The sequence below is a fragment of the Centruroides vittatus genome, unplaced genomic scaffold, assembly GCF_030686945.1.
Source record: "Centruroides vittatus isolate TY-2023 unplaced genomic scaffold, ASM3068694v2 scaffold_1152, whole genome shotgun sequence".
Lineage (NCBI taxonomy): Eukaryota > Metazoa > Arthropoda > Arachnida > Scorpiones > Buthidae > Centruroides > Centruroides vittatus.
In genome coordinates, this window is record NW_027122670.1 from 1,816,177 (window position 1) to 1,841,979 (window position 25,803).

Genomic DNA, 25,803 nt, shown 5'->3' on the forward strand with positions numbered 1-25,803 from the left:
TGTAAGCCTATATTACTGTTTAACGCACTACTGTATTTTATTAATTGTAGTTTTGTGGGGTTTTTTCCAACTTCGCATAAGTCGTCACATCGGATAACTCGACACATTTCCACTTCCCCTTGGGATGTCGTCTTATGCGGAGTCGACTGTATATATAACAAGAAATCCAATTAACTGAGATCGAAAGAAACAACCAGCTTCGCTCTAGAAACAGCGTACACACCAAAAGAGCCCCAACCACGTTGCTCCAATGAAATTTCAAAACGTACTGAAGCTCCTTCAAAAAATGTACTATTGCTGGTTGTTTTTGATATTAGCGAGGTTGAAACCGAAGTTTTAAACGCGAAAACGTGTACGTCGGACGTTCAGCGCCGCTTTCCTGTAAGCCTAGAAGTTTGAGAATGGCGTTTGGAATGTCGAGCATGATTCCACTGACTTTCCAAACACCATTGTCAAACTTCAAGGCTTACGGGAAAGCGGCGCTGAACGTCCAATGTGCACGTTTTCGCGTTTAAAACTTCGGCCTCCACCTCGCTGATAACAATTAATAATTACATGAAAATGCAAAATAAACATATGTATACACTTTATAAAATCAATTTGCGCATCTACATCTTTTATGTCTTAATTACGTATTTTCTGTCCATCTTGCTATAATAAGAATTAAAAATTATATAAAAAATGTAAGTGTAATAATTATAAATAATTCGTTAATTAAGTTGCTATACAAATATAAAAGTTACTTCAGTATCATGTAAAATTCTATTTTTAGTTTTGATAAACTGCTGAACCCATTAGATTGCATTAGTGGAGTGGTAATTTTTTTTTTTTTTTTAACTCTTTCCGCCTTGTGGGCACTAAGAGGGCCTCTTTTAGTAAGCCCATTATGGGTTCAGCCAGGCCCACAATGGGGCGACCGGGTGGTGAGGGACGGGGCCCGACATATCCGAACGGACCACCCCCCGAAAAATTCCTGGGGATTTCTCGACCCGTTCGGATTCGATCCCGGGTTCCCCAGAGCGGTAGGCACCTTGACCGCTCGGCCATCCGGCCGCCAGTGGAGTGGTACTACAGTACTGTACCAAAGATAGTCATAGATTCGTTCACATTAGGTGTCAACTTATCTAGAATGGACTGCAGAGTAAAATAACATTGCTTTTTAATTAATGAAATTATAATCACCAATAGAATCAGTAAATTAAAGATAAAGTTTACTAAATTGTACACTCGGTTAAAGTGAATTACAATGAACAAATGACAAAAAACAAACTCAGTGTAAATGAAACAAAGAAAATGGAGACAAATCTACAATCGAAGCACTCGGGAATTTCAATCTCGTCTCCTGCCTGATTTGAATATTTTGCTCTTATAAATACCAGTCAGCGCTCATTGTATCGAATATTTCGTCTCGAATAATCGGGAAGTGGATAAAATAAAACAGCTCATTGTATCCAATTCTCGTATATCAAGTACTCGTAATTGCGGATTAAATCGTATTGTCTATTTTTAAGATAAACAAACTGTGGGCCTAGGCCATTCGGTTGTCTATTTCTCAATGGTAGAATAGTTTTACGTTTACGGTTTCTTTAACAACCATTTCTTCTGGATTCCGAAGATGTTGCAAAACGCTCACAGCATCTTCGGAATTCCTAAATAAATCAAATCTTCAATTATTTTAACTCCCAAAAAATTTAGAACAAATACAAGAAAAATAAAGAAAACAATTAAAAAGTTTGTATTTAAGTACAGTATGTGAAAATTATACAGAATGAATTAAATTTTCTTTAGATGAATATATCTTATTTTACAGAACATTAACAGATTTCTTTAATTAAATAATCATAAAAACAATATGAAATTTAGAACCATAACTTTCTCAAAAATTTCTTTACTATTTAAAAAAAAATAATAATAATAAATCTTCAAATGTTAGTGATTTAGAAAACTTCCATTTGAATTTCTGCTATTAAATAATATCTATAAATGAAATTTTTAACATAAATCTTTATATAAAATCACTATATTTACGTAATCTAAATTTGTAAATAAAATTTGTATTATTCGGAGATTGTATTTCAAAATCATTCGATACTTAAAAATATTTTTAAAATATTCGTATTTTATATAAAAAAAAATTCCTATTTTAATTTTTATATTATTTCTTAATATTTTGTTTTATCTTAACCAGATATCGTGACTTTTATGTAATATATAAAATAAATAAATTTACCCTCATTTCGCCCACGATAAAACCTAAATACAGTTATTACCGTTAACTTTTAACTTCATTCGAATAAATTATATTGCTTTATATATAATTTTATTAAACAAAAAATATATATATATATTTTTTAAATCGCATGATTTTTACTACTTATAATGAATAACCTGATGAATGAATGAAATGTTATCTTGTAATTAATATATTTAAATTAAAAATATCTTTTTTTAGTATCAAAAACGAGGACATAGTATAACATTCAATTCTCTTACGAAGAGAAGGAAGACGGAGATTTTTCTCCGGTTCCAGATAAAATTTAGGGCCCCTAGTGGGTCCTATCCCTATAAAATATTATTATTATTTGTACTAACAAAAAGTAAACTTTTTAAAACTTCGTTTTTGTTAATAAAGAAACATTTTATGTATTTTGTTTTATAAAAAATGGCAAAGCTTGTATGGGGCCCGTTCTACTTCGGGCCTCATACAAGAATCGCCATTTGTTTTTTGTTTCTATATATGTGTAATAGGAACTCCCGTAAAGTAAAGCCCTCTATCGAGGAATCGTTACAACGTGCATGTAGCAATACTGTAATATGTGTTAATTTCTAGCTATAAATCATGTAAAAGTTGTAAATAGTTCTCTGGAAAGAAATACGAATCCTACAGTTTATTCGATCACATCTATTTTATAGGTTGTATAGTTATATAATAAATCCTATATAATAAATACGATCGAATAAACTGTAATAAAGGATTTAATATGTATATAATATTAAGAAAGATGTAATTTATAGGTAAGTCGTTATGAAAAGAAATGTGTCAATAACAAATTACGTAATAGACAAATTCTATAATAATCAATTATACACGTGCATTATTCGAATGTATATTACATTAAACAGGCCTATGCGCTTGTTTTTCTGCAATTTTTTATTTTTACCTATAATTTTTTACAAAACAATTAAGTCTTCTCATTACTTAATAAATTTTTAGAATTTGTTGACATTTTTTTAATTATATACTTATTTATTTATATAGTAATATAATAAACCATGGTTATAGTTTATTACATTATAAATTTAGTTCAATAACGGCATTATTGCAGTTTATACTAATATTCTAATTACAATAAATCTATTGTATGAAAAATATCAAATCTGAAGATGTATTGTATTAAATTGATTAACAGATTGATTGTATTAATACAATAGATCTTCAGTTTTATCTTTCTCATCTTTGGACAGAAAGCCTACTTGTAGTTCTTAAGTGGAAATTTTATTCGTGGATTTTAAAATATAATTTGAAATTGGAAACAATTGAAAGTGAATTGGAAAAGGTTTATGTAATATACAAACAATGACTTATATTCTATTCAAATAACAACTTTTTAATGAGTCATTTTATGGGAAAAATCCAAAGATAACTGTAAAAATTACTACAAATATTGATTATGTGGCAAGGAGATAATTTGGATGAATAAAATTTGTTTTTAATTGCACTAAAAATGAATTCCAAGAATTAAATGCTGACTTAAATTACCATAATTACTAAATACAATGTAGTAATTGTTGAAAAGTTGAATTAAAATATTTTACTGTTTTCAACAATGAAAATAAATGAAAGATTTTTATATATTTCCTTATTTAAAGTTATATTTATTATTATAATAAATTTTATAATAAAAATATGAAAAAGTTTGCTATTATAATAAATATACATTTAGATTTAGGTAAAATGATTCAAATAAATGTAATCTAACAAAGTAAGAAAAAAAAAAGAGATATGAAATTCCAACAAGGACAAAACCACTCAAAATTAACTTAAAATAGAATAATGTTGTTTATTTCCATTTTGTTACAAAATCTTCATTTTAAATAGTTAAAAGTTAAGAATTATAATGATTGTTAACACAAAACAGAAGTTGATTGTGAAATTAAATACTCTGGATATATATTTATAATCTTTGAAATTTGATATTTATTTTGTTGTTGTACAAATATGATGCTGTAAATGCTGCAAATAGTTGAACAAATATGCTTGTATATCACTTATTTATAAAACTAACAGTATATAAATGATATAGGAATATACAAAGAAAAGAATTATGCATGAATGACAGTAAATATAAATAGAAACAAATCATTTATTAATACTCATTTATTAATTTATTAACAATCATTTATTAATACTCATAGAAATCATTTATTAATACTAATTGATATTTCAGATATGTGTTTTTAGAACTTAAATCTTATTTGACTATATTTTAATCCAAGTTTCATAGTTTTTCTCTCCATACTCACTTCCTTTTTTGTATTATTGTTTAATAAAACTTATATGATAGTTTTTCTTTAGGAAGCCACATAACTTAAATTAACTCTTTTTATTTATGGAATGTATTTTGGATGTTTTTTGCTCTCTTCAATCTATGAAATGAATTTCCCTAAATAAAAACTAATTTGTTATGTGGCTTCCTTAAAGAAAAATTATTATGTAAGTTTTATTAGACAAATTATTATATTATATTATATGTATATGTATAATTTTTTTTACAAAAATGAAGTTTTAGAAGAAAATCACCACTTAAAAATGGTTAAGATAGAATTAAAAACACAATCTATAGACCAGCAAATTTTTATAACAACATGGGCAAAACATTTGCAATTGTTTTAAAAATTTCCTGGTTTATAGGTTTAGTGTTTTTAATTTGAAATGTGTTTTATATTTTAAATTCCATTTTTGTTAATTTTACTCATTTGATTGTTAGAAGGTGTGTTTTAGTATAACTAACCAAATACTGGTTGTTCATTCATATTTTGTTACCATTTCCAGTTTATATGGTTTCTCAAAGAACACTTTGTTTAGCCATTAGCAAATATCATTATTCACAAGCAGTGGTGTGCCTTTTATGGAAGCTGTGGAAGCACCACTTTCTTTATATTTTCTAAAATATAAATACATATCATGCGATTATTTTCTTAACGTACTTTGAATTACTTAAAATTAATATTTTATTATAACTGCATTATGTATCTTATTACAAATTTCTATACTACATATAAAAAAAAATGATAAGATTGCTATTGTATATCAAATATAAATTTGTATATGCATTTTCTGAATGGTAGTGCTGTATTGTCGAATACAGGACAGCTTCCAAGGCAAAAATATTTGAATCGTGTAAAGCACCCAGATTATACGCATTAACGCATGCACTTTACAGAGCACCAACCTCACGCAGTTTAGCTCATGGATGCTACACACCAAAATATTGTACAATGCTTCCAATGATTCTATCCAGGGCTGATGCAGCTTCCCTATCACCAAATGTCACCACACACCACTGTTCACAAACTATTTGTTTGACCAAGATGCTAAATGATATAATGAGTTGTTTCTGTTAAACATTATAAAATGCTAGACAAGAGGCCATGAAAGTATTATGACAGAAATCTTTTACATTAAACAAAAACTAGTTGACACATGAAAACATACTTTTTGATTGACTCTAAACATTACAGAATAAATTAGCAACATGACTGTATGTTGTTAACATATTCTATAATGTTTAACTTACTTTCTCCTCCCAGTTAGTTTTCATCAGAGCTTCCTGGAATGTTCTGTCATATCTTTCTGCTTCTCCATTGTATGCAGGATGAAATAGGACTGTGACTAATTGCTCTATATCATTAAGTTTAAAAAACTCTTTAAATATTTCTGAAGTGAATTGAGTTCTGTTATCTGACACTATAAGCTTGGGGATTCCTTTAAAGGATTAGATGTTTTTATACATCTAACCCTTTGAAGAAATCCTAATGGTTACTTCTGAAGTAGTAGATTTCATTTCTATGATATATGGGAACTTAGAATAGATGTCAACACAAATAAACAACATAGCATTCCAAAATGGTCCTGGATAATCAATGTGTATCTTTTCCCAAGCTTCTTTCAATTCTGACCAATTTTATATGGGTTTGGGTTGGGTCTGATTAATTGGCATGCTTTGCAGTTAGAAACCATGCTTTCAATATCTTTATTCATCTGTGGCCACTAGCAATATCTTCTTGCCATTTGTTTCATTCTCACAATTTCCTAATAATCTGCATGCAATGCTTTCAATATGAAGCCTCTTAATGATAAAAGGGATTACAACTCTAGTGTATTCTGACTGTAGTATTAGTAACTCTCCTTCGAGGCTTAGTTTCCCTTTGAAATGGAGTTGTAAAGCCACTTGGTTTTTGTGCAGTTTTATAGGCTTGCCCTATTTTACATAGTTTAGCAGTCTGTAAGGCTTTATCTATATTCATGGCTTACTGAATTTTTTCATAGTTGATAGGAAAGGTAGCCCTTATCTCTTGACAGTTTAGATTCACTTGCAAACAGAACTTTTAAGATTTTGATGTTTATTTAGAGTTTTGGAGGCATATGCTATTGGCTTCTGATTCATCTGATATCTATGAGATAAACTGTTCCTATGTGAATGACTAATAACTGTTAAACAGGAATTAGATAAATATATATTTTTTTAGGCAAATATGGATACATTTTAAAAATATTAACTATAAATATTTAAAAACTGAAATGTAATCGTATTTTAGAATTTATAAATGTTTATTTATTTATTAATTTATTATATAATAAATTATGATAAAAATGAGTTATCACATGTCAGACATGTGCAGGCAGCATGTATTGTAGTTTGACTGAATGTATTTTTAGCAAAATTTATAATAAAATAAAAGAATAATCATTTATAAATAGCAAAGAATAGTAATTTAAAAAAATATTTATTATGATAATTTAATTTGAAATTATTATATATATTATATACAGTTGATCAATATTTCTATAATATAACTGTACAAAATGTTAAATTTAATATTTTACTAAATCATAGTTATAACAATAATTTCCAAAATTAATAAAGGTACCTTAATTATGAGTTTTACACTACACAAGGTGACCAAAATGAGACTGACAATCTTTTGGGTAGTTATAAAGGACAGCATAATGAGCATTTATTCTAATAAACTGATGTTCATAAATTATCAAGTTTGGTAGTAGTGGTTTTTACAGTAGTTCTTTGAAGTAATGGCCATTTACTTCTGAACAGAGATTGCTTTATCAGTTCATGTATTCAAGACTCTCAAATATTCCTGAAACAGATCTCACACTTGTCAGATCTTCCCTTCTAAATATAGGAGTTTTTGTATAACAGATATTTCACATAACTCCGTAGGAAAAAGTCACAGGGGATAAGATCAGGAGATTGTGTAGGACAAGATACAATCTTACAATCCAATGGTTCAAAAAATTCTGAATCAAATACTCACACATGTCCAAACTGAAGTATGAGGAGCACTGTCATGTTGAAACCAAACCTCATCATATGTTCAAAGAGACATCTTATAAAAAGTCTGGTAGAATATGTTGCAGAAACTGGAGATAAATGTAACTATTCAAATGAAATGGCAACAAAGCAAATGCTGACAGCAAACTGGTGTTGATCTCTTCTAATGATGGCAACATGAGGATTTTTGTTAGCACAGAGTGGTTGTTACTGCAACTATTTAAGAAACCATCCCAAGTGAAACATGCCTCATCCATGAATAGCACGTTTCTACTTAAGTCAGGCTGGAGCAATTGGTGATCCAAAAAAACAGCCAATGGGAGAAATTGGTTTGAGAGTGATAGTCTTCAGGACTCACTATTTGTATCTCTGGTTATGGTAGGGATGAAGCCAGTAGTCATGGAGAACAATTATACCATCAATTTAGCAACTGCCATGTGATGTGTAATTATATGAAAAATTGTGGAAGGTTGTTGCTCTACACAGTCCAGAATTTCTTGTTCAAATGCTCCATTATTTACTTTTTTGGATGATCAGCACCGTATGCACATTTTAAGTTGCTAGTTTTAGAAACTGATGATGAATGAATGCAAAGATAGTATGATGAGACCTCTCTTTATACAAGCAAGCAGTTTCTTTTTCAATACATCTAGCTTTCCCATAAATAAAATGCATTTCAGCTAGTTTATTGTTGGGCTTAGTGTCCAAACATGCTTTTCTAATAGCCACAGTGATTCCATAGTGAATGAATCTGGTGAAGATTCTATATAATTATTTTTAATAATAAATTTTCAGTTTAAAATGATTTATTATTTAAAAATTTAGAAAATATCTAATGAAGAAGATAATTAGCTTCTGTATTAACAAATTATTATTTATGAAAATTTGGATTCCTTCCCATTTTATCATTTGTGATCTATACAAGATGCATATAGCTTGAAGATTCAAATTTGCACATATATGTATTTATTATCCTATATCTATAGTGGAACATTCTTCTATTCAATGACATCTTTAATTTTATAATTTTTTTTAAAACTACATAGTTAAATTTTAAAGTAGGCCAATAACTAGTTTTTACTGTATGAAGCACATTAATGGAATTTGGTTTTTATTATTATATAATATTGTATATTAAGAATGTAATTCAAACTATCTGTTGGAATTTGACTTAACATGTTACTTATCTCAAAATAGCTGTTTTAGTATAAATATAAAATAATTGACCTTTGAGTATTGTATCATCCATAATTTGATATATTGGAGTAAAATTACAAGTAAAATAAAAATTTGACTTAATTATATATTTAAAATATATTCTAAAAGAGATAAATATTTACTTACACCTTTTATTTTCTTTCATAGTGAAATTAATAAAGTATATTAATAAATACTATATTAATGAATATTTAAAATAGATCAATTTTATTTATTGTAAATGCATAAATAAAATTAACTGCTATGATTTATCTCATCTTTTCATTCATATTTTTAAAGATTAGTTATAAAAAAAACAAAAAAGTGCTTGTAGAAAATAATTTTTAGAGAACTTTGAAATGATATTGTATATAAGAATGAAATTTAATATATTGTATATACAGTGGAAACTCAATTATTTGATCTTGATGGGACGAAAGGTCATTCTGATAAATACACAATTTTGGATAATCCAGAAACAAATGCATCAGAAACTTTAAATGCACAGCATCAAGCACTGTGTATTTAAAGTTTCGTGTATTCCTATAAAAGTTTACAATATTTATAGTTCACGAAACTTTAAATACACAGTGCTTGATGCTGTGCATTTAAAGTTTTGTGAACTATAAATATTGTAAAGTAATTACTGTATTTGAAGTAAATTAATTTACTCAAAATCTAACTTAATGTTACATACATATGATCTAGTTTAAAGCACTATAATCAATTGAGATGTAGTAATTTTTAGTTATGTGAATTATATTCTAGGGTATGTACAGTACATTGCTATACTTTGTTTTTTGAAAATAAAGTTTCTACTTTTGAATGTAAATTCTCTTCATTATTAAATATTCTATTCATTCTGTATATAAATTCTATTCACTATGATTATACATTTTAAAATGCTTAATCTTTTTAGTTAAAAAAAATTAAGCAACAAAATATTTGAATTTTATTCATTGGGATATGAATAAACAAAAATTCAATTTGGAATAAGTGAAGCGTGCAATGCCAAAAGGTTGTAAATGCCATTTTTCTCAAAATATGTATTATTGAAGAAATGAATTTTAAATGCAATGTTTTTTCCTACAAAAAAATATTGTGGCGACAGTGGCACTCTAAGTGCCTATATTTTGAAGATGAATTTATGTGCAAGCCATAACGTTTTAAGCGCCAAAGTGCAAGCCACATGACTTTTGGCGTGTAAAATGTTACGGTTTACATTTACATCATTTTGTTATTCCAATTTGTAACACAGTGAGTTTTTTTATGCAGAACCGGATAACTGAATGCCAGTTTATTAATAGTTAACCTGTATCACCTTATTATTTGATATTTCAAAATGATATTCGGACTTCCATTAATCTTTCAAATTTGAAGTTTTTAAATACATTTTAACTTTTATTACACTAAATTAATACCTTATTGTTTATATTTTCCTTTATTTATCATAATTATATTACAATTGATAAAGATTACAGCCCAGTTCAATACCAAAACTGTTGGCTCAACATTGTTGAAGCCAGGAAGCAGTCACTAATAGATTATTGCCAGTTTTTAATGTTAAAATTGATATTAAATTTGTAAATTGTGTTTAATAATTTAAATGTAAGTTTTTGGTATTCAAAACTGTTTTTCAGCTGTAGAAACATTAATTTTATGATTGCAATTGTTTTTGGCATTTACAATTTTATGCACTTGCACAATTTTGGCATTTACAATGTTATGGCTCTAACCCTGTTTTTAAACTTTTTTTCTTTCCTTACTATCATACTTAGGTGTTTGAAATTAAACCCAATGTTTTATTTCAAAGTGTAAATTGTTAAAATAATTTTTATAGCATTTGATTAAAGTTTGTTCATTAGAAAAAGTGTTTTTTCTCTCTCCTGAAAAGTTTGTTTTTTGGCATTTACAACATTATGGCATTGCACGCTTCAAGTATTTTTAAGTATTAACAAATATGAAAATTGGCAACTAAATGAAAAATTTTTATAAATTGATAACAACTAAATTATAGAATTAATATTAATAATTTAAAAAGTCAAGATTATTGAAAGATTGATGGATGAAGTGATAAATCTGTTATTTTAACATTTAAAATCTATTCACTTCTGCAAAAGTATCTTCATTATTCTATAAAGTTTAGGAACAATGATACGTATGATCCGTAAACCTGAAATTTTGATGCTAGTTTCAAAACCTATTTTATCTTATAAAGCTAAAAAAGGCAATATAAATTACTAGCGGGTGGGCCCGGCATTGCTTGAGCAAAATTAATGATAGTGAAGATTAAGATTATTACATTATAGTCAACCTTACCCGTTTTCACAGAATGCAAGAATTGGGATCCCTTGTTTCCAGACTAATTAGAGAATTTTTAGATGGGTCTAAAAATATGTTCGATTTTTCGCAAAAATGAAAAAAACTGCATCTGCATCTTGCACGTTGCTTTCTCTTAACAATTCCATTGTTACATAACACTTTTATTATTGACAATTCCATTGTTACATAAGTGTTAAGCCTTATTCCTGTCTCTCTACCTTGTGGGGAGGAATTTTGAAAAATTCCTTCTTAGTGTGTGTTCTCGTGATGTACCCTAACTGTGTACCAAATTTCAACTTTCAATTCCTAACCGTTTGGGCTCTGCGCTGATTATTATTATTATTATTATTATTATTATTATTATTATTATTATTATCAACTCATCTCGATTATATGTATAGATAGTTCCATATCTTAAATAAAAGCTGAGGGGGAAAAAGAAGACAAAATATTTTGAAAATTTTGGTTTTCGGCTTTTGATGCCTACATTGTTGCACAGCAGTTGAAAAGACAAGAAAAAACAATATATTGGACAACTATGCTAATCTAAATAGAAGCTGAATAAAACAATTAAAGAATAATTGTTAGTAGGGAAAGTTTGTTTAGCCAGGGGCCGTCCATTCAACACGTAGCATTTTATGATGCACTTTGCTCTCTAGAATCCAAAGGTTTATCAACAAAAACTTGCAGGGATCTATGCAGTAGGATTAACATTTTAAAGGTACTTTGCTCTGCTTTTACTATGTTTAAGGGTCCATTAGACTCTTTCAATAACTCGAAGGGTTTATTAAAACTCATTCAATTTTTTAGGAAGTTCTATAAAATAACTAAAAGCATAATAAAAACTTATTAAAAGTAATATAATGATGATAACAATAAATGATAAGCAAATCATAATTATTTTCTGGGGTATAAAGTTTTCTCTAAACTGACGATATTGGATCAGAATATTTTTCTGCCAAGATTCAAAGGGTAATTTAAATCACTTAAATACTCACAAATTAGGAACTAAACTACTGAAAACTGAAAGCTGACTATTTAATATCAATATAAACGTAATACTTTTTTATTTTCAATCAACTTTTACCAAATTACGTGAATTTCAATATAAGATACTTGAATCTTTAATATATGATACTTGACAGTTACTATTACCTTAAGAATCTGAAATGTTATAAAACTTTTATTATTGACAGTTACTATTACCTTAAGAATCTGAAATGTTCTAGAAAATAGAAGATTGACTCCTTTTTGAATGGGAGTCATTAAAGAATGACTCCCATTCAAAAAGGCTCACATTTTAAAAATGTTGGAAACCTTTTGTATAGGAATTTTTTTGAAAAAAGCATCAAGTGTAGCAAGTGACTGATAATATTGTTTCGTCTCAACAATTTGGGACTGATTTAAAATTATTAAAATAAGCAAAATAGCATAAAATATTTTTTGTTTATAAGTACTGTTTTATAGGAGTTTTAACTGATTTTTAATACCTTGAAACTAAGATCAAGGTACTTGAAATTGAAATTAAAAAAGTTAAAAGTAGGAATAAGATTCTTAAAAAAATAAAATACTCTTTGGGTTATGAGCAACTAGGCTGCTTAAAATATGTGGAAAAAATTAAAGAGAATAAATGAAGCAGAAAAATACTATCAATGCATTAGGTCTTGTTAATAGTAAGTTTATAGATAATAAAGATGTTTTGCATCCTTACAATAATGTTAATAATGCCTCACATTCTAATAGTAAATTTGATCCAGAGGCTTTTAAGACTAGAATGAATAAGTTATATAATATAAGAAATACAGCAAATAGTGATTGATAATATGAATAAACAATTTAAAGTACAAGAAGAAAATATAAGATTAGCAGAGCTAGGCTTAATAAGGATAAAAGTTTAATTGCTGCTGAATACCCTTTGGGTCTTGATTAGCAAAGACTGGTTAATTAAAAATATAACTTACTAAATGGAATTATCACTCACTATGCAATGTTCCATTTACTTTGAATATAAAAGACCTGATAAATTTTATAATTATAAGAACAAATATGAGAAAACATGTAAACAATGCAAAAAAGCAGTAAACTGTGAAAGATTATTAGCAAGGTTGCGGCCGAAGTTTTCAACATAAAAACGTGTATGTCTGACATTCAGCACCGCTTTCCTATAAGCCTAGAAGTTAACATAACACAATTTCCAGTTTCTAATTATGATATACATTTGTTACAGGTATCCCTTGCCTATGCAGAGGAGTCTGAGAAGATTTTCCTTATTTCAAAGAATGAATACAAATTACACAAAGAATATTATGACTTGCTTCCTATTGACCATTTACCAGTGGAGGAAGCAACACAATGAGATTAAGGATATTCAGTGTCTGTTTGTTGCAAGGTGAGGACTCTTGTTACCTTTCTCTCACTTTTTCATAAATGTCGATAACTTCTTATTTGCAGACAGAGGAGATTGATGTATGATGTGGACATCCAATATGATTGATTATGTGGATCACTTCAAATAGTGTAATACCAGTGTTTGCATTCAAATTTCTTTACCTTTTTTGACATGTATTGAATAAATGCATTGTCAAAAATTCATTTTCTTTTGTGTTGATAATGGTATGAAAATAGATTTCCCGATTGCTTCATTTGCCATAGAGGTTGAAACATGTTTTACGCAAAAATGAGTTGTTTTTTTTTTTTTTTTTGCTAATTTTAAAGTTTTTTGCCTGTTCATTTATCAATGCTGGGGAACTTCGACGAAGATAAACCTTCAATTTCCTAAAAACAAAGCATTCAATACACAAAAGGTGTGTCGTTTTAACAGCTTTTTCCACCAACTACTTCTCTTTGAGGCAAGTGTTTCTAGATTTTTATGGGATTTCATTTCTTTCCCACAAGAACTGTCCCAGAAATTCTTGAGTGTTTTTGTGTTGGGAAACAGTTTTTGAGCATTTTTACTGTACAAAACCTTTTTCAAGGTAGTTTTTGCTTTAAGTTCTGATTCTTAGCAGCTTTGCCTGCAGTACTTGAGGGGTTTTGTTAGTGCTATACAATATAGTAATATTTTTAAAAACTTAGTTTTTCTCAAAATTCAGAGGTTAGGAGATGGTTTTTTCTTTGTTTTTATGTGATTACACTGAAGATGTTAGACCAAAGGGTTGTTTTTGAGATAAGTGACCTAAGTTTTGATGGTTTTTAGTGATTTTTCTTTGCTCCACAAGATCTATCTTGGAAATTTTAGAAGTTTTTTTTTTAATATGATTTTTTTCTTAAAATGTAGTTGATTTTGGGGTGATATTGCTTTATTTTAATGTTTTTGGGTAAAAAGTGAATTTAGGAGATTTAAAATTTTGAAATTTCTTCACTTTGTGAGGTCGGGTGTAGTTTTTTGGTTGAAAATGCTTGCCTTACCTGAGGTGTGCTAGAAATTTGGGAGATTTCAAAAATTTTGAATTTTTTGTTAAAATGTAGCTGATTTTGGGGTGATGTTGCTTGATTTTGGACTTTTCAGAAAACATTAATTGGGTAGATTTTTGGGAGATTGAAAAATTTGGAATTTTTGCTGTTTTTGAGAGGCTGTAGTTTGATTTTGGGTGTTTTTTTTCATAAAAAAAAAATGCTTGCCCCACAAGATCTGTCCTAGAAGTAACATTTTATACACTACTGTTGCTACAGGGTGAACCATTTTCACAGAGACAAGTGTATGAGTGGGTTGGAAAATTCAAAAGCAATGTCACTTCTTTGGAAGATGCAATCAGGATGACTGCACAATGTGATAACTCTGAGTGTGTTTGCTGATGAACTATCAATACAAGAGAATCAATATGTAACTGTAGACAAGGTGACTTTGGAACTGCATGAATCACAGATTAGCATGCAAAATCATTCATGACAAGTTGAGTTATCACAAAGTTTTTTCAAGATGGGTGCTTCATTCTCTCACACTGGAGATGAAAGAAAATCATGTTCTTGCTTGTCATCAGTTTCTGGTTCATCATGAATGTGAAGTTGACAATTTTCTGCATATGATAGTGACTATCTGTGAAAGTTGAGCCCACACTTTTTTCAGAAGGCAAACAAAGTTTTATAAAATGACAATTATGAAATTTATCTGGGCTCTCCAAGACCCAAGAAAGTCCATACACAATCTTCTGCAGAAAAGAATATACTGACAGTATTTTAAGATAGCGAAGAGGAATTTTGGAATATTATTTGCCCATCCATCAAATGGTGAACAGCAACAACTACTGTGCCCTTCTCCAAAGCCATTTTAAGGCCATTTATCTACAAGAGTTGTGGTCTCCTTTCTGAGTGTGTGTACTTCTTGCAAGACATCAATCCTCATATAGCAAATACCACCAGGATGTTGCTTCAAGATATGTAATTTGAGATCTCATACCATCCATACTCCTGACTTGTCACCATGTGACTTTGTCTCTATGGGACATTAAAAGATTCTCTCCAGGACTGCTATTTCCAATTTGACAAGAAAGTTCAGTCAGCAGTGCATGAGTGACTCAGTAGCTAGCCAAAACAGTTTTTTACTTGTGAATGGATTTTATTATAAAAACTTACTTTATTTAAAACTCTACACCAATTGCATCAATTTCTTGATTCTGCAATTAATCCATTAATTGATTACTGTATATGAAAACTTGTATCATCAAGTTTGGTATACAGAGTTTTTGATGTAGATGCAATATCAAAATATACATGAAGACATTAAATAGATTAGGCATAGTAAAAGCATTTCAGTAGTAAAATTTTGAGAGATGTGGGCAGAATTGTAATCTACTTCTAATTATTATTATTATTATTATTATTATTATTATTATTATTGTTGTTGGGTATATTAGCAGAGAGTTTAATTTATGCCATACAAAATTCCAAATACGGTTTGGCATTTGAAAATTTTTTCATGTGCCAAAAAGCCTTTAAAAATGCATGGAAACACTGGTTACTTGATAGTTCTGATAATCTGTTCAGTTTTCACGTAACACATCACACAGAATGCATTTGTTTAATTTTGCATAATATCTCAACTGGCGATACAAAATAACTTTATTCTTTACTTTTAGCAAAGAAAATGAAACTTTGGAGTACTTGATTGTTAATGATCATAATACAAACAGTTTTAATTATTAACTGAAAAAAAAAATTAATTTGTTTATTAAATGTTATTAAATTTTAAAGAATTGTTTTAAGAATCAGAAATCAATGGAGATCATAAATTTCTCTTGATTCTAATTACCGAAAAGTGTTCAATTCTTCTGATTCTTGATAACTCAATTCTGATGAATCATTTCATCACTATTAATATAAAAATGTATAGATATATTAAATCATATATTATTATTATTATTAATATAACAAACAATAATTATAATATTTATTGATTCTAATTATAAATAATTTATGAATTATTATCATACTTTAAATAGTAATCTATGCATTATAAAATATATTATTATTAATTGAAATCAATAATTTCTAGACGTAAAATCAACTACTTTTATTTTTTAAGCAATAATATTTAAAGTATATATTAAATACTACAAGTTCATAAAAAATGATAAATTTACAGCAAAATTAATTTTTTGCTAATTTTAAATACTATTTCAATGACATAACGAAAATCTATCTAACAGGAAGTGACTTTATTTTTGATTTGTTTTTTATTGCATTATAACTATAAATAACATGAAATTATTTTTAGATGATTAGTTATTATTTAAAATAATTAAATGCATTTTCTTAATCTAGAATAATGATTTTTTGTGTCATAAAAACACATTACTGTATTATATTACTTATACTTTTTGAATGTTTTATTTCAGTTAATTGGCCCAAAAAATTTTACTGTATTCTAGTTTAAAAAAAGAAGTAAAATTAGAAAGCACACTTTTATTTATTAAGGATAAACAGGAGTTTAAAAGAAATCATTTAAATTAAAATATTCTACATGAATACATGAAAAAGCTGCTGAGGTATAAAAAAAAATTGTACAATTAAAATAGCCAGTAACTATTAATCTGTCAGTTTGTGCACTCTGTCATGCACTGGTGCAATCCACTCCCTCCTCACCATGTTTCAGATGTTCCTGTGTCCATCATGTTACTTTGCTGGATGGTACTCTACTCATGTCATACCCAATACATGTGGCAAATGCATGCATCAACAAACCAAGGTCACACATCTCTAGGTATGGTCTCATTCCCATCCATTAACTGGTGGTATTCATCTCACTGTTGTCTTGAAGGCATTTTCTACACTTCTTTGAAAGTTTGGCTGCCATGAACCATTGCTGATAGCATTTATGGCCTGAGCCAACTGTTGGTGTTTATAGCCCAAAACTGGGTAGCAAATGACCTGATGTGTATTGTATATCTGTCATCTGCAATTTGCATGTGGCTACACACATTCCTTCTTGGTGTTGTGATTTCACTTTTGAGGAGTGTATATATATATATATATATATGTTACTGGCAAAACCCGATTTTATGCCAAACTAGTTTTGCCTAGGCCAAACTAGTTTAGAATTATTATTCAAGTATATTAATGGTTAAATATATTAATGGTTAATTTAAGTTCATCATAAAACACAAATAAGTTCATTTTTAATTTTAGTTTGATTTTAAAAGTTATTTTTATTATTTCATTTGAATTTTTGAAAATATTTTCGAAAGTTAATTACCTTTAAAAGTGCATGGCTTAACCAAAAAAAATACAAACTAATAAGTACTGATTAGCTTATTTTTATTTTATAGTTTTGTACAAGTGTTGTGTCACTTCTAATCAATATTTTTTTTGGTTAATGTTACTCTAGGTATCGAAGATGGTGGCTTGTCTCTGATTCCAGCAATCAGAAGAAAGGAAACAGTGGGGACGCACGTTCTAACCTAACCTAACCTATTCTAATAATTTGGTTGCTAATAATTATGGTAATTTATTAGAATAGGTTAGGTTAGGTTAGAATGCGCATTGCCACTGTTCCCTGTCCTCTGATTGCTGGAATCAGACACGAGCCACCACCAATATCTAGGGTAACATTAACCTCATTTTTTATAATTAAGTAGACTATGTTTGAATAAATATTGTTCATCTAATTGATTGCCTTTTAATTTTATTTTAACCATTCATATACTTGAATAATAATTCTAAATTAGTTTGGCTTGACACGCTTACGCCAAACTAGTTTGGCCTAGGCAAAACCAGTTTGGCGTAAAATCGGGTTTTGCTGGTAACATATATATATGTATGTATGTATGTATGTATGTATATGTGTGTGTGTATGTTTGTATATGTTACAGTAAAAACCCATTTTTAGTGAAAACGCGTTTTAATTAGTTGAAACTAGTTTTTACTGGATGTCATTGTTATAACCTGTTTTTTCTAGTTAAAACTAGAATTTACTGCTGTACATGTTTTGATTTTAGATAAAACTAAAATCAAACATTAACTTTTTAACTTTTAACATTAGTTAAAACTAATTTTAGCTACATAAATATGTTTGGGGGAAATAAATAAAGTGATGATTGGGATTAAAACATTTGTATTATTTAATACGATATTTATTGAAAATATTGGTTACACATCTGTGTTATTAACATTAATTAGCCCTATGTCCCTGAAGGCACCGATCAATCGGTACCCTGGCTTTTTAAGCAAAACTTTGAGGGTACCGATTCATCGTTACTTTGGTAAATATCAATTTTTGTAAAATTTATTAACAACAGATATAATCTCGTTCGATATGAAGTTAATAAAGTATAATAATTCATTATATTAGTTGATAACAGTATAAAATTTTGATTTCAAACAAATGTTTGATATAATGTGCGATAATTTCACAACGAATAAACATACATGCATAAGTGTTATATTGAATTGTGCAAAACAATATTCTATATCTTTCTGGCTCAGTGCCAGCAAACAACTATGTAACTAGACAATGTTAATTTCACAAAATGTTACAAATTATCAAGTTTATGTGTCAGTTCTGATATATATTATTTTTTTTTTCTTATAAATTTTTCTAATAAAATGCATTGAAAAATATCGTATTTAAAACTAAAGATATTAATAAATGTAAGTGATTTTTTTCATATAGATATAATGATAATTTGATTTTTGGTGAACTTTTAAAACAATATTGCCTGACTGACCTATTTGCCTTAGGAGAGATTGCGAAATAAACGTAAACAAGATGTCGGGGGAAAAGGGTTAAAGCGATACGAAATTCATCATACACTATAGGAACGTGTTAGCTGAATGATCTTGGTTGAAACAGTTTTTACTAAGCCATTTTGTTAAAACCTGTTTTGTCTAGTTAAAACTAGTTTTAACTCAAATTCATTTTTGACTAGCAGTAAATTCTAGTTTTAACAATGACATCCAGTAAAAACTAGTTTCAACTAGTTAAAACGTGTTTTCACTAAAAACGAGTTTTTACTGTAACATATACATAAATATTGATTTTTAGAGTATTTAAATGAAAAAGAATTTAAAACATTGTTAGTTTATTAATTATTATTATTATTAATATTTAATGAAAATTCACCAACTATTAATTGAATCGTAATTTGAAGTTTAGACTATTCACAAGAATATAACATTTTCAAGTCTATCTTTTAATCCTTTATCACAACCACAGAAGTTACAGTTACAATGGTTTTGAAGAATAAACTTCTTTAACAAAGGTAAAAATAGGTAAAAAATTCACAAAGTTAAAAATGATCAAGTGTCAGCTTTTTATTAGAGGATCTGACACCTTTACATTAAAAACACAAAGAATTCTTTTTACCATACTATCCTTATCCAATTTATAACTGCTTCTAGCCCTCTGACGGCAGGTATAAATTGGATAAGGATAGTATGGTGAAAAGAATTCTTTGTGTTTTTAATGTAAAGGTGTCAGATCTTCTAATAAAAGGCTGACACTTGATCGTTTTTAACTTTGTGAATTTTTTACCTATTTTTACCTTTGTTAAAGAAGTTTATTTTTCAAAACCATTGTAATGTTACTTCTGTGGTTGTGATAAAGGATTAAAAGATAGACTTGAAAATGTTATATTCTTGTGAATAGTCTAAACTTCAAATTATGAAGAAAAAATATCCTGAGATCAGCATGAAAATTGTATTAATTGAATATTTGTCAAATATTAGCACAGATTCATTTATATAAATAATTTAAGAAAATTTGTGATTTATTATATCTATATCTATATATATAGTTTGTGCCTATATTTTGCTCTGCAGCCAAAACTACACATCGCACATGAATGGTGTTTGTGTGTGGTAGTAGCCCCAAGTCTCCCGTCAGTTGACATGTGTGGTTGCATCTTGATAGCTGTAAGGTTGTGGGAGATATGGTGGTTGAAAGTGGTTGACTTTGAAAATGTGTGACACTTCAATGAGAATGTTCCAGTTTTTTCTAGAAAGTTCCAGAACCTAGAGGTGAAATTTGGTACATAGTTAGGGTAAGTCATGAAAACGCACACTAAGAAGGGATTTTTCGAGATTCCCCCCGCAGGGGGAAGAGGGAGAGCATTGGCCTGAAGAAGCAGCTTCTACTGTACTATTTTAGATGCAAATTTTTGTATTTAACTATATTTTAGTAGGGTACGCAATGAGAATGAACACTAAGAAGGGATTTTTCGAAATTCCCCCGTGGGGGGGAGAGGGAGAGCATTAAGTCTTAACCTGAAGAACAGCTTCTACTGTACTATTTTAGATGCGAATTTTTGTATTTAACTATGTTTTAGTAGGGTACGCAATGAGAATGAACACTAAGAAGGGATTTTTCGAAATTCCCCCGTGGGGGGAGAGGGAGAGCATTAAGTCTTAACCTGAAGAACGGCTTCTACTGTACTATTTTAGATGTGATTTTTTGTTTTTAATTACGTTTAATTTTAATTGAGTACTTAGAGGTATTAAATTGATAACATTTCAGACATTGTTATAAATATTTTTTTATATAATTCGATTTTTTAACCAAATGTTTGAACTGTTTTAAATTCGAATTTTTTTTTGCATATTGGTTTGATTATAGAACGAAGCGAGTACTTGCAGCTAGAAGTCAAATTAAAAACAGTTTGTTTGATTCTCAGCAATTCTTATCATTCTCAGTGGTAGGTGTTAAATAATAATTACAAATGTGGTTGTTGAAATATTGAATGTAAATAGGTTTGCTTGCAAAATCCACGTGAGCAAAGCTGCGGGTAACAGCTAGTCTTGTTATAAAAAACAAAGAAAATTACAATTTTATTTATAAAATTACTGAATATTAGCAATGCAGTATGACATAATTATTAAATTTTAATGAAATGAAATGAAACATAATAATAAAGACTTAAACATGCCAGAAAAATGCCAATTATTATATTGACTTTTAATATAATTTACTTATGTAATATTAATCAAAATAATTATTTTGAATTTTTTGATTTATTAGTCAAAATAATTTTAAAAAAAAAATCATTTTGACCAGTAAATTTTAATCAGGATGATAAGTTTGTTTATCAAAAGCCATTCAGTTTAGTTGAAGATTATTACAAAATTATATTAAGCTCAAAAAATGAAAGTATTAAAATGAATACTAAAAAATTATTAACATTTTTCATATTTTCAATATAGTGTAATTTATACTTTAATATACATTTTGTAAAACTAAGAAACTGTACATAATTTATGTTTTCTAAATGGAGATAAATTTGATTCATTATCTTTAAGATTAAACAAAAATTCTATTTTGAAACAAGATAGTTTTTCTAAATTGAATTTTTGAAAAAAGAATAATGCTTCATTGCAATTCTGGCTGTCTGAGACAAGATCAATAATTTAAAATCAATAATTTAAAGTAAATAAGCTTTAAACTACTAGTATAGTAACATAAAGCCATAAATATTTTTGTGTTTCTTTTAATAATTATTCTATAAATCTTATAAATTTTATTTATTAATATAAATTTTTCTACAGTTTTGTTATTTGATGCAGAAAAACATTAATTTTGATTTGTTTTATATTACATAACTTAATAACTTTTAAAACATTAGAAATTTTTTTTATTTTACTTATTTTCATATTTAAAGAAATTATAAGATAAATTTTTCATAATTAATATATAAATAAACTATATGCATAAAATTATAATTTTGTATTTTATGTTTTAGAAAAACAATTTAAATAGTAACATTACTTGAAACATTTCAAAATGATAAATTAGCTATTAAATTAACATGCAAATAAAATATTTTTAAAGTTTCTGTTCCGAATAATGAATTGGATACAATTCATTATTCGGATATGAATTCTATCAAAATAACTTTTCTGAAATAACCTCTTCTAAATTGTGAAGATGAAATGTTCTCTTTTGAAAGTGTACTTGCTTTTATATCTTCTCTGTAAAAATTAAAAGTACAAATTATGAAATTGTAATTTATTAATAGAATTATTTTTACCTGCATTTTACTTTAAACTATTTAAAATTGGCATCAGTCTGTATAATAAGGATATGTTCACAGTTCAGTATTACTACTGTAACTGTGGACAGAATTTTCAAATCTAAATTCTTTTGAAAATACTTATGCATAAAAAATCTTACTAATTCAGATATATTAAAAAGAAACTGATATTAATTCTACAGTAAAAGCAATTTAAGTATATTTAAGAAAATATAAATATTTCAACCACCTTATAAGATAATTGATATAAAAAAAAATTATGAAATAATAACATCAATCAGTTTTTGATAAAAGTGATGATTATTAATTTATTATTGATAAAATAGTTTGATAAAAGTTTTTGAAATTTATTTTATTTCAAATTACTGGTAAATGAAGATATATAAATATATATACTTTATCAAAAGAACTTTCTATAATATTTGTATGTTTTAATAAATTTAATATTGCTGACAAAGAGCCCAGGAGGAGCATTGAAAATGTTTGGTTTTTTGGAGTTTTCACACTGGTTATTGGTTATTGGTTGTGAGTATTGTTTTTTACACACCCCGGTGTGGTGAGAAAGTACATTAATATTTAAAGGAATTAAATTTATTTAAAAATTTTTTTGATTTTCAAGGATGAATTTATTTATATATCTATAAATTAACCATATAAATTAAACTCAATAGAATTATCAATTCTTATACAGTAGAGCATTGATTATCCAAATACTGATCAACCAAAACATCAGTTAACCGAAAGCGTTCCAACCGGCAAATTCAAATTACTGCTAGTGCTGTGGCATTGCAGGCCTACTTTAATGTACTACTTTATGTAAGATATGTAAGGTATGTATTTGTAAGACATGTGATACAAAATATATACAGTACAGTTTTGTGTTTAATATATTTTTCGTAAATGATCAGTTATCCAAACAGCCCCAGTCCCAAATTGTTTCAGATAATCAATGCTCTACTGTAATTCTATTGAGATAAACCAAACTGTAATCATACTAGTAAATATAATAAAATGAATCAATAAATATTATAGATTGATTTAAACTGAAGTTAATATTCTATTAAATGATAATTTAAAAGAAATAATTAAATGTGTAGATTTTGCAATTAACAATGTAATGCATTAAAAAAGTATTTAATATGATATCAATGGATTTACTATGAAGCCAGAATTTTCTTTTGAGAGAGGCTCTTTTCTCAAATTTTAATTTGTAGTGGCCATGGCTGATACTTTCATTGCCTCAATCTTTCATCTGTTATTTTGCTACTGGCAGAGGCTACCACTGAAATTTGGAAGGGGGCTTTAGCTTCAAGCCTCCTCTCTGCCTATATGCCTGTATGTAAGCATAATATACTGGCTTCAAAAATTATGATAAATTTCATATTGTGACTAGAAAAGATATCTTTTGATAAAAATCTGTGAGGAACAGATAACAAATGTTTAATAAAATCACAGATTTTATTAAACATTTGATATCCAAAATATAAACTTAAGTATAAACCACGTATCCAACCAAATAAAGAAGCAAAGACATAGATTAAAAAAATTATACATGAAGATTGATTCATACTACCCATCCAGATCTTGTTTCTCTGAAATATTGAAAATAAAATTAAATAGTAAACAGTCATTATTAAAATGTATGTGAGAAATACAATCAAAAACAAACAAAACCAAAAAAATTTCCATTTCTTAAGGGATGAGGAGGAGATAAATTCTTTTAGAAAATTATAAATTTTAAAAATACTGGTAATGAAACTCTAATGATTTATACTATATAAACTAGCAACTCTCTTTATTAAAGCTTAATAGCTTAAGTTTCTTAAATTTAAGATACTGAACTCTAGAAAAGCAGTTATGAATTTATATGGCATAAATTATTTCTTCTTTTTATTCATTAAACCAGAAGTTTATTAACTATTGAGATTAACAAAACTTCTTTAAAAATCAAAAAATGTTTGTGGACCCATATACATAGGCTGTTCAGAAATCAAACTTTAATTGGCTGGTATGAGCATGTGGTGCAGTGCCGTGGTGCATGTGCAGAAACAAACTGTCATGTGTTGGCTTATATAACCTCATGTAATTGGTCACTGTGTTTGGTGCGTGGTCTGTAGCAAGCATAATGATGACTGGTGTAATCAAAGTTTTTGCCAAATGTGATGTCTGCACTCTAATTCACTTTTTGCAAGCTGAAGATGAAGTGCAGCTGAAATCCATCATGAAAAGTTTATGAGTGAAGGTTATGTGATAGAATGGAGCCAGAAATTTTGAGAGGGACAAACAGATGTGCATGATGAAGCTGAACAAGGAAGATACTCTATGGTGCCTTGTTGAATGAGAGGAAATGTGATTTATGAGCATTACTGTTTTACAATATCGGAACTGTCTTGTGAATTTCCTGTAATTGGAGTTGCAGTGATTTGACAACAACGAAGAGCTGATGGATGTTATTTGGGAGTGGCTGATTTCCATGGTGGGAACCTTTGAGGAAAGTATACAGAATATGTCACAAGGTAATGATATTTCTAATTAAAGATATTATGGTTCCTCTATGTTGTATATATTTATGTCTGGAAGAGATAAAGTCACTTTATAACCTCCTTTGCTTAGCAATTCATGCAGACCAATTTCAGAAATCATTTCAAAAGGTTCCTCAGTTTCTCTCAGTCCACTGAAGAAAATTGGTAAAAAAAAAAATAAATGATGTCTAAATGATCAAGTGGTATCTGAAAAGATAGTTTACTTCCAAATATATTTCATATTTTAGGTTAGATTTAAATATATTTTAAATTTGTATGAAGAATTTTATTTTATTTTTCAGTTCAACATATACCAGCCAGTTTATTGACTGACCAAATTCATCTTTAACAAGAATTATTGGAAGTTCTCCCATTCTGTGTCTCGGTTGGAAACTTGGATTCATAATAGAAGAAAACCCACCAATATCTATTTTTTAAATTCTGATACAAAATGTTCTTTTTACATTATTTTTGAATAAATTTATTAAAAACAAATTTGTAGGATATCTGGCTTGATTTTTAATTGATTAAGAATATAAATTTTTCCATAAACTTTTGTATAATCGAATAAAATGCATATTCATCTTGATAAATATACAAAAATGTTTTATATTGTAAATGTCGAATTTATGATACAAATGTTTAAATATGCCACTTTCGATGGAGATTTTACAAATATTTTTTATTAAAACTAAAACTGGCATATTTGAAACTGAAGCTAATACTTTCATT

General features: G+C 28.0%; 1 long non-coding RNA gene across 1 annotated transcript; it reads left to right on the forward strand.

Annotated features, from left to right (window-relative positions):
• Positions 1-2,770: 2,770 nt before the first annotated feature.
• Positions 2,771-25,566, forward strand: LOC136986607 (uncharacterized). Its single transcript, XR_010882500.1, has 3 exons — positions 2,771-3,015; positions 13,318-13,479; positions 25,374-25,566. It is a non-coding gene; the product is annotated as an uncharacterized lncRNA (long non-coding RNA).
• The last annotated feature ends 237 nt before the right edge of the window (positions 25,567-25,803 follow it).